Here is a 10,696-nt window from a genome sequence, read left to right as displayed (position 1 = left end):
ATGCACTACCCTTGCACTACTGCACTGCTAATATGTCATTGTAGATATAACTTGTTGGGATCCTAACTTGTTGAATCCTGTTTTTATATTGTATTTTAGTAGTATAATTTGCACTTACTGTGAACTAGACCTGTATTTAAATATTAAGCTTGCATTGTAACTGCCCTGAAACCCCTTGTAAGTCGTCTTGGTTAAAGGCATCTGCCAAATAAATAAATCATAATATACAGTAGCAGGGCCAAAATATATATATATATATATATATATATATATATATATATATATATATATATATATATAATGGGTAATATATGGGTTAAAGCAGAGCCTGCAGGAGTATTACTGACATCTGATTTTGATTCCCTGACTTTGAAACTCAAGCGCATGAAATCCATGAATGTTACATCAAATCTTTCGCTTGTAAAATTTACAACAAAAGGATTGGAAACATCTGCTGACTTGAGTGTCAGCTAATACTGTGTCCGCAGCGAGTTTCTCTCCAGAAAAGCACAAAGGGATATCGAGTGACTTTTCAGATTGCTCACACATTAGAATGAAAGCTGTGCTGTTGAAGGATCACTTTGTATTTCTTCTGTTCCCAAAGGCGAAGCACAAAAATCTTTTAAAACGGGTTCATCTTCTTCCATCAACAACAGCTTTTTGAATCTTTATAAACTACAGCCGCACAACTATGTGAGAAATACGGACGACAAAGTAGTGAACCCACTTTGCTAATCCAATCGAAATCAAATATCTTACAAATGTCATTTTGCTGTGGTTCCGAGTTGCTGCAGTATGAAAGGTGAACCACTTACTATAAAGTACTTTAAAGTATAGTTTGATTTGTTTATATGTTGTGGGTGGCCATTTCCTGTTCAATGGGCTCTATATAAACAAACTTTTTTCTTTGTTTTTTCTGACAAAGAACTCGCCAAATGTCCAGACTGATGACTCGTTGACTCACCCAGTCCTAGCCAGAGACTGACCCCCTCGCCACACCACAGATACACCTTGCCAACGGCTGGACCCTGCAGACCTCACATCTTTTGTATGTGCAAAAGACAACAGAGCGTTACAGTCGAGGAAATGAACTGGTGGAGCGATGAGTGGTCCTGCCCTGGGGGACTGGGTGACCTGGATCTGACCCCAAAGAACACTTTTTCCGGTTTATAAAGCAGCGTTCTGTGTGTGTTGTTAACTTGAAGCCAGTGAGTGGTTATTACAGTGCTTGTACAGTACAGCCCCAGGGACTGCGATCACATGCAAACCCTGTTGCTTATTCTCTAGCAGTGGCACTGTACTTTTTCATCTGTCTTTTCAGTTCGCAGTTGTGAGAGGGAAGTGAAACTGGAACGCAAGTGCAAGTTGGTCTCTGAGCCTGGTGTCATTCTGCACTGTAAGTCATTAAAGACAGTCGACGCAGAAGCTAACGCAAAGCAGCCAAGGGGGAAGGCAGGGAGGCAGGCAGGATGAGAGGGAGGGAGGCTGGCAGCCTGAGAGGGAGGGAGGCTGGGAAGGAGTGCAGGGAGGTTCCTGGCTGTCACAGGCTGGAACCAGGATCCCTCCCACAGGAAACGTCAGCTCGGCTCTGCAAGGCCTTGTATGGTAAAAACTCCCCAAAAGCGAGCCGTCGCTGGGGAATTCTGTGAGATAAAGCTGGATTTAAAGAAACAGAGACGTTTGGAATGCAAACTAGACTCTGAGGGCATAGCGGGTGTGGGAAGATGGGTGGGGAGGTAGCAGGATATGAGCTACTGCACTGAGAAACACGATTACTCTCTACTGAACAGTGCTGGGAACAGGTCATACCATTTTATTAAACCCTTGCAATACATTTGCCTGTTCTGTCCACTGGTGTTTCTTTAAGAGCGTCTATCACTTGAGCCATCATCAACACTGAAGGCTGTAGCTGAAATGTGTTTGCTGCCTGGGTATTTTCAAGGGCGCTTTCTGGTTTATTAAATCTTATTAGCAATTGACTTACAGACATATAGACACATGTTTAAATGGGCAATAATAATTATCAACCTGGTCGTTTTAGCAAAATTAAGCGAATTTAAAATGACTTGGAGCTGATCATTCTTGAAAACGTTGTATTATTTAATAGGTCACTGTATGCCATTAACTAAAAAGTACACACGTTTGTTAACATGTTAGTAAGCTAGTTGTTAATCGATAAAACACTGCCCATGATATCAAACATGACTTACTACCTTTACCAAACCAAGTAATGTGACGTCAAGCATTCTGAATTGGGAGGTCACAGACTCCATTGTGTTCTGAGTGAGACTGGAGGTATATTACTGTATGGAGTTAATCTAGGAGGATCTGACAAAATCCTGATTGTGTTAACGATCCAAGTTCAAAGATGCACCGCTCAGGGTTTGTAGCTCACTGTAAACTATAAGAAACTTAGACAAGCAGTTTGGGCTAACACCTCAGCAGAGCTGTCTGTCTGTTTAACTTCTTACACCTTACTGGATTTGTGGCAGTACTTCACTGAACTGCACTGGTACTCAGTTCTGACCTTCGAGATCCTGGTCTGTATTCCAAGCCCGATCAATGAACTAGTTTAGAACCTGCTTGGAGTAAAAACCAGGACTGGATCCTGAGGGCCAGGATTGAGTACCTCTGCTCTACAGCGTTGTGTTGTTTCTATGGGCTCTGAGGTTTGCCTTGAACTGTGTGACCCCTGAGCCAGCTTTATGCCTGTACCTGTCTGGCTCCAGCTTGACTCTACAGTGAGTCACCCGTGAGGCTGGGCAGCAACACAGACAGACAGACAATCGCTATGCAAAGTGAAGAACAATCCCACAAGCTGGATTCATTCTTTTGTGTTTATTCTCCTCTCGGTTCCTTTTTGTGTTACGCAGGCCTTTTGTTGTGCAAGTCCCGGATGATGCAGCCTTCTCTCTTTACATGCAAAACAAAAGCAGTACAACCGGGCGTTCCCGTAAGTGCCTCGTATTGGTTCTGCTTCATGCAGGAGTGGAATGTCTGTCAGCAAAGAGGAGCGAATTCAGATCATACTGATGTGCGGTGCAAAGGGGTGTGGCCGGCTGCTTTAAAGAAGAACATCGTAATGTAGAATGCCTGGCACTGCCTAGAGTGCCTGACTTACAGGGTGGATTATGTGAAATGCATCACCCCAGCTAGAGAACTTGTGACCTCCAGGTGTGACTGCAGCATTAGCTCACTGCTCCACCTAGCTCTCTGGAAAGAGGTGTTTTCATATGTATGCCAGCGGTGTTACCTCATCCTGTTTGCACTGCGTTAGGCTTGATTCATCCACACCTGTACAGGTGGGTGCCAGAAACACATTCTCCCACTGCACAAAAAAAACAGCACATTAACCCTACCTGAGCTCGGTGCAATATGTAAGCTAACACACACAAGAAAGAAATGAAGAACGAAATTAAATTTTATACAAAACTGTATAATTATCGAAAAAGGCAGCCGATCTAGGATCCGGCACAAACGAACCCCTGAATTAATTAGAATACTAGAAATCTACATTTCCTGACACAGACCAGCTTGGCAGAAAGCTGAAGAGTAAACCAGGTTTGTGCACCAAGTTCCGGGGGAAGGTCTTGACAGCGATACTGCAGGGCTGCAAACAGGGCAGGATGTGTGGGGTCAACTGCAAAACAGCTGTGGTGCTGTGCTGGAAAGAGATGAAGCAAACTGGTGCCAGAAGGGAGCAAATGCAAATTGCGATTTCCTCCTCAGAAAAGATGACATGCAAAAAAACTAGCCTGCAAAACACAGTTCAGCCTATTAACAGATGCTTTCATTTAGGGTTAATGGTATGGTAATATACTGTTAAGTATTTAAACATCTAGAAGAATATAGAAGCTGATCTTATCTGTGAAACGTTACCATGGTAACGTTTGTTTAAAGGGCCTTCAGGCAATCCCTGTTTCCTTGATTTGGGGGTTGATAAAGCAGGATGGATCGGGGGTGAAGGGAGAATAACAGGCAAATATATTTTAAAGAAGCATTAATGCAAATGAGATCCAAGCACAGACACGGTTGATTTTACAGACACAGTAGATTTTGCCTAATTAAAAGACTCACATTCAGAATAAATGATATGTTATTCTGGTTTGATCTGCATGAAGAGCGTTGCCATTGCAGGTCTGGCCAGTTAGGATTAACGTTCTAGAATAAAGAAACGTTTGCACCTCAGCCTCCCATAGTAACGTCCCACGGTCCCACTGGAGATGCAGGCGCCACCAGATTGATTCATTCCAAGTCTCGGCATTATCTCTTTAAATGACTCATTCCCCTCGGTGTTGCTATTATGCTTGCCTTCCAAAAACAGCTTAGCGTAGCCATGCTTTGTGTCTTTGTGCGCAGTAATCTAACAGTAAAAGTGATTGTTACCAACTTGGTAGCTGTAGCCTGAATTACAGAAGTGTGCTGGGGACTAATGTGAAGTTACTTCTGGAGAAAGGGAAAACTGGAGTCTGGTTCTTTCTCTTGGCTCTGTCTCGCCTGTCTTTGCAACCTCTGGAATGCATGTGAAGTGTGCTGCTGCCCAACCCAAACCAGCAAACCCTGTGCAGACCAGACAAGAAGCAGTACAGACAGGACTGGACAAATCCCAGTGATACCATTCCAATACCAGTGTGTCACCCTGAATAAACCCTAGCACAGGGGGGTCCAATCCCAGTCCTGGAGGGCCCTTCCACCCCACGTTTACCAGGTCAAATGAGATCATGAACTACTTCAGGGTCTTTGATTTTAACAATGTGGTAAGGCTGTGTTTTGATAAATACATTTTGGTGTTTGTTAAACATTTCTTGGTAATTGTTAAAAAAATCCCACAAGCTCTTCCCAAATGACTAACTCAGCTCAAATCGTGAAATTAGAAGTGACTCAGGAGTTCAGAACTTTGAGAAGTTCTCAACGGTTTATTTTCTTGTAATCTTCGGCCAACTTTGTGACTGTCGCCCTCTAGTGGCGGGTTTATTCGTTTTATTTTTTGTTTACAGGGGGCTAAAGCCAATAGGTATATGCGTTTCCAGATAGGATTAAACCGGTAAAGCCAGCTGTCAGCCTATCTGCCATCCAAATATCTGCGGGTAAGGGTCACTGTTCTTGAACTCTTTAAAGAAACGTGCATGCAGTTTAGCACTGTATACACATACACCTCAGAGCTCCATTTGAGCTGAGAATGAGAAAGCTGGACAATGAAGAGGCAGCGTGACTTGGAGACAGCCCAATAAAAACCTTCATACTGTAGCCAGAATGAGAAAACAAACCAAACACACCAAGTACCCGAAAGCATGAATGAGAACAAAACGACGAGACCAAAGCAATACAAACAAGACAAGCTCAGAAACAAGGCAGAGGGCAACTAGCACTGGACCAATGGCAAACATTAAAGAAATACACCTGAGACCATATTGCTGTCTTTTACAGTAGATCTTATTTCATTTTATTTTATTATAGTCGTGGATACTGCGCTATTTATACATTTTGAACTACCCGAGGATAATTGGTCATACTGACAAAATGGCCTTTATGATATTCCATATCATGTTCATATTACACAATGAAAACAAAACACTTAATATATATTTTAAAAGCCCATTAATCATCCAGTGGATGAGCAGCTAGCTCAGTAGGATCACGGATTTGTTTAGGTTTGGAGAAAACATTCCTCTTTTACTTTGCAGTATTTCAGATTTGAATGACAACTACAGAAAAGTGTCAACACATAAGGCGGGATTCTCAAAGCTAGTTACTCAAAATTGTTATTAGTGTCTGAAAGGAATAAAGCACTAGCTACTTTACTAAAATGAGCTGTTTATTTCTAGCTTGGTAACTTTATTGGGTGCTATCTGAAGAAAAAAAAACGTGCTAATGACAATTTGGAGTAATAGCTGTGTGAATGTGGTCCATAGACGCTGTGAATATGATACTAATCAATGAAGGGTTCAATAAAGCCGAACGGTATTTTGCAATAGATTAATTAAGCAACAGTGCCACCTGGTGTTCTTATGAGTTATAGAGAGTAGTGATGTATTTGAATTATTAGTACTACGCCCTCTAGTGGCTATCGAGTAATAGAACTAGATTTCATCGTTCTACTTGCCTCAGAGCAATTTTTCAGAAAGTATTTTCCCATTCGAAGGTTATCCAGCAGAATGGCATGCTTCTGAAATTCCATCCTGGCGTTTTTATTTTCCTTGGCCATGCTGGGATTTCTCAAGAGCTCAGGGATAAGCTTGCAGAGGTGTATTCTCAGTTCTTTTTGTGGCTTTGTTCAGGGAAAAGACATCCCAAAGATTTACTTCTTAAAGCTTCTCCAAATTAAAGACACATCAGACATGCTGGAATAATTTAAATCGGTTTTTAAAAAAAAAAAAAAAATCTGTTCTCGCTGGTAATGACTTTATGTTACTTTGATGCAAAATGTTGTCTGTAAAAAATATTTTAGTTTGCAAAAAAAAAAAAAAGTATCCTAGCTATAATACATTGATCCCAACAAAATACTTTATTTCGCTAAATCCACTTTCTTTTCATATTAGATGGTCAAATAATTGTCACCTATTTCAACAGTATTGTATACAAATATAAAGTGTTTGCAATCATGATTAACAAAAACATTTAGCATGAGAAATAAGAGATTATCTTATACCCGGGCTGGAAAAGTCTCAAAATTGCAAGCAGGGTTGCTGGGTTTGGGCTGCAAAAAAATCAAGATTGATATTAGATTGCTTAATGCTTGCATTGCCACAGAAAATAAACCTCCCACTCACTTTATAGTACTGCCTGGACAAGCTATCTTATTAGGGACATAGACTGTACTACAGAAAACATAGCAAAGTACAACATGTTTGTGCTTGGTACTTTTTGCATTTTTTGATGTAGGACAGCAGGGAACGTGATATCCTGTTTAGTGAGGTCACAGCACCCGTGCGAATGCCTGGACATGCGTCAGGTACCACAAGGTCACCAAGGACTTTGTATTGTATTGTATTCCGCTACCTCTGCCCCTAACATAGGGCTGCTGTGTTGCCACTGCAGTCTCACTACATTAGCATTGAATTTGATTAGATAAGGCGTGACAAACAGCCACTTCTAGTTTACAGTATAAGCCAGAGTCACAGCTGGTGCTGAAGGAGCCCTATAAGCTGTGGTTAACTGCACCCTGTAATTCGGAGACTTCAGAGGCCAGCTCTGTCGTCCAGCTGTCGGTTCGGGTTGGCGGTAGTGCTTGGAATGCATGCTAGCATGCGCGCTGGATGGGAACTGAAGTCTATTGTGTTTAGACGGAGTCTGGACATTAATTGAACAGCAGCTGGTGCCAAAAGCGTAAGAAAGTGACAGAAGCAGGAGCCTGTCGTTGTTTACAAACAAAAAATGACGTCACCTTAAGAAAAAAATAGCTTGAATCCTTTTTAAAAATCCTTTAAGATGCGCTTATTGAACAGCGGAGTTTTATACTGAAAGATGAATCCTACAGTAATCTAGTCTCTGTTATTCTCAATAGGAATCATATTGTTGAAAGAGAGCTATTCAAGGTAATAGTGATAATGTATTTGAAAAGTCCGATTTATTTATGAGATTTATTTACAGTGAATGTATAGCATAGTCTAATAAACAGAATGACCTCTTCAGATCCATTAGGAATCCTATTGAAATGCTGCTGTACTGGTTAAACACCAAAATACAAAGCAATCCTATATACTGAACACTAAACAATCTCGGAGGGTACAATTTGCTTGTAAGGCTAACTCCACAGTCTGAGCCACAAAAGGAACACTGCACTGTAAATTAACCCCCATTCACCAACATGCAAAGCTGAGAGGTTGCAAACAGTGCCATAGAATTCTGGTTTCTATGGGGGGGGGGGGGGGGGGGGTCACTCGATGATCACTTGTCAGCCCCCCTGTTTTAACAATGGTCTCTGCATACCCCAGTTAGTCCCCGAGACCCTGTGTGATAAAATTCCATTTTGGTGTACAGTGGCCTATACAAGACATGCTACAGTTTTCCATATGGGATACAGATTCCAACCACCATGTAATTCAAGCTGGCAAGAATCAATGGAATGATTGGGCTGGAATTCCACTCTCTGTCTGGGGGAGAAAGGACCTTTTCTAGCAGGGCTTAATAAAACACAAGCAGCCTGCCTTTAATTTGACAAGCTATAGGAGACAAATCCCATACCTGCACAAAGAAGGGTCCCATTCAACACGGGCTCGCAGCTTCCTGTTTCCAGGGGCAGAAGCACTGGCAATGCTCAAGAGGTTAGTGTTAGCGCAGGCGCTTCAAAAGACTTAGAATTAGCTGACAGGGCCTTGTTTCTTTAAGCGCTTGAAAAAAAAAATGTCAACGAAGTGAAAAATAATAGGAGGTTACCTCCCAACCTTATGGCTGCACATATCCACAGGAAGCTTTGTCAGTACATTCTGTGTGCCAGGGTGTACACGAGGTCTGTATGTTGTTGGATGTCATGGGGCCTCACGTTATCTTTTCAATATTTTTCACTGCAATTTAGCTCATGAAGGACTTCTGTGTCTGAAACAGTTTATATCCTAACATTGTAGTTGTCATGTTATATACCTGATATATCATGAGCAGCGACTTGAATATATAGAGGACATACCATGCATGTAAATAATACAGAGACAGACGGGTCGCATAACCCACAAACTAAATGAGAGCCGATATCAATCCAATCACTCAGCAGCATCGAATATGAACACGTTATCCGATGCTAGATTTCTCCACGCTTGTTGTGTAACATGATCTTATTTCTATATTAAATTAACATCCTGTCCATAGGACAAGTGCAGCAGCAGTTTTGAAATCACAGATCATCATGCATCAGCAGAATTATATCAGCTGGACTCTGCGTGCTACAGTTAGGGTTGAAGACTTGCACAAATCTGTCTCCCTAAATAGCTTGGAGGAAGTGGTCTAATGTATATAATGCACAAAGGCAGAGGTCAAACCTTGGACAGGACAAGTGCTATTACAGATTTAAACTTGATCACAGTATCACAGTGCAGATGGAAACACGGTGCAGGTCCTGAGGTCAGATTCAAGCCAGTCCCTGGAGGTGTGTGTCCATTGTGCCACCAAGGCTTCAGACACTTGCCAAGCAGACAAACGTTTTGACTAGACCCTTTATCAGTGTTTTATGGTTGACGTACAGAATCAAACATCTTTATAATAATACCTGCAAGCCCAGCTCAATTCACTGAACCATACGAGAAGGAACTTTTGGAAACTGCAGTTGTCAGCAGGTTTATCTTAATGGACTTTTTGTCTGGTAGACTTTTTTTGTAATGAGATGTTTAGTCTGAAATGACAAAAAAAGGCTTTGAAATAAGTAGGTAAATGCCACCGCCAGCTGTTGCAGCTTGTATTCTTAAAGTAAGGGAGGAAAAAAAACGACAGGATTGTTTTAAAACAAAGACAGACGGTTTGTGATCAAAGGTTGACGGGAAACCCCTAAACCACGGGTTCATACTGTGTGGATTGTGGGAAATGCTAGTGTATGTGGTGCTTAAATCTGAATTCAAATTTCCCATGAGGAATTTCTCAGTTTAGTCAATAATGTTAATCGTTACTAATGTTGCATATGAGTGGGTAATATTATCTATAATGTGTTTGTATCTTTTTCAAAACATAGCCAAGCATACAATTCCTCCACCAGAACAATGGACCATTCTCTTAATGAATCATTATGTGGTGCCACAACATTCCTGCTTCACAACTCACTTATACTTTGAGAAAACATTTGCTGGGGCGGATGTACCAATCTTCAAAGACATCAGAGACGGAACATGTTTGTTTGATCACAAATGGAATAAATGTGCTAGTCTCAATGGACACATGTCAAAAAACACACGTGAATACCAAGCTTCGACTCGATTTAATAAGCGGCTTTCTATATGCAAAAATGATAGAGACACAGACAGACGCATGCATAGAATCTAATGCTCTCAATAACGTCTAACAGAAAGTTTCATCACAATCGGATAAGCTGGCCTTCCAGATATACAGAAAAATCTTCTCCAACCCTCCTGACCAGCAGTACCCTCCAGACCCACAAACAACTCCATATGTGAGCAGGATTGTTACTGGAAGTGGTGATTCAATTATTGTGTCTGGCTTTAATAAAGAGATACATGCAACAGTCCTCAAGGATGCAAAATGGGAGGGGAAGGGGGCGTCATCTCTGATCCTAGTTATGATTGGTCAGTTTTGGTGGTTTAGAATGCGAGGAAGCCATCTGATTGGCTGTAATGTTGCTGTGTTTTTTTAATTTTATTTTTAAAATTTTAGACAAAATATACAGGATAACATGAATCCTTGTTATATTTCAGCATATTAACCCAATCTCCCCCAAGGGTAATGTTCTTCTAATCTGTCCTCTCTGTCTCTGTTGTGACCGCAGAGCACTAAGATGATTAATGAGCAGCTACACAACTGTCTGTCTGTTTCCTGAGGGTGTAACATTATACATTTCACACTGACAGCACTGTCATCGTCAATCATTTCTATAGACACATGCACACATAATCGGCAGCTAATTGATGTAAATTATTACAAATGACATGGAAATAAACTGTGACATGTTTTATATATTGATATTAGTGTGAGACTAGTGCATGCGCTGCAGCAGCAGCTGCTACCAACAGGGGGCGTGACCTAAACACAGACCAGGACC

The sequence above is a fragment of the Acipenser ruthenus genome, chromosome 49 (genome assembly GCF_902713425.1).
Source record: "Acipenser ruthenus chromosome 49, fAciRut3.2 maternal haplotype, whole genome shotgun sequence".
Classification (NCBI taxonomy): Eukaryota; Metazoa; Chordata; class Actinopteri; order Acipenseriformes; family Acipenseridae; genus Acipenser; species Acipenser ruthenus.
Note: the sequence above shows the minus strand (reverse complement) of the source record.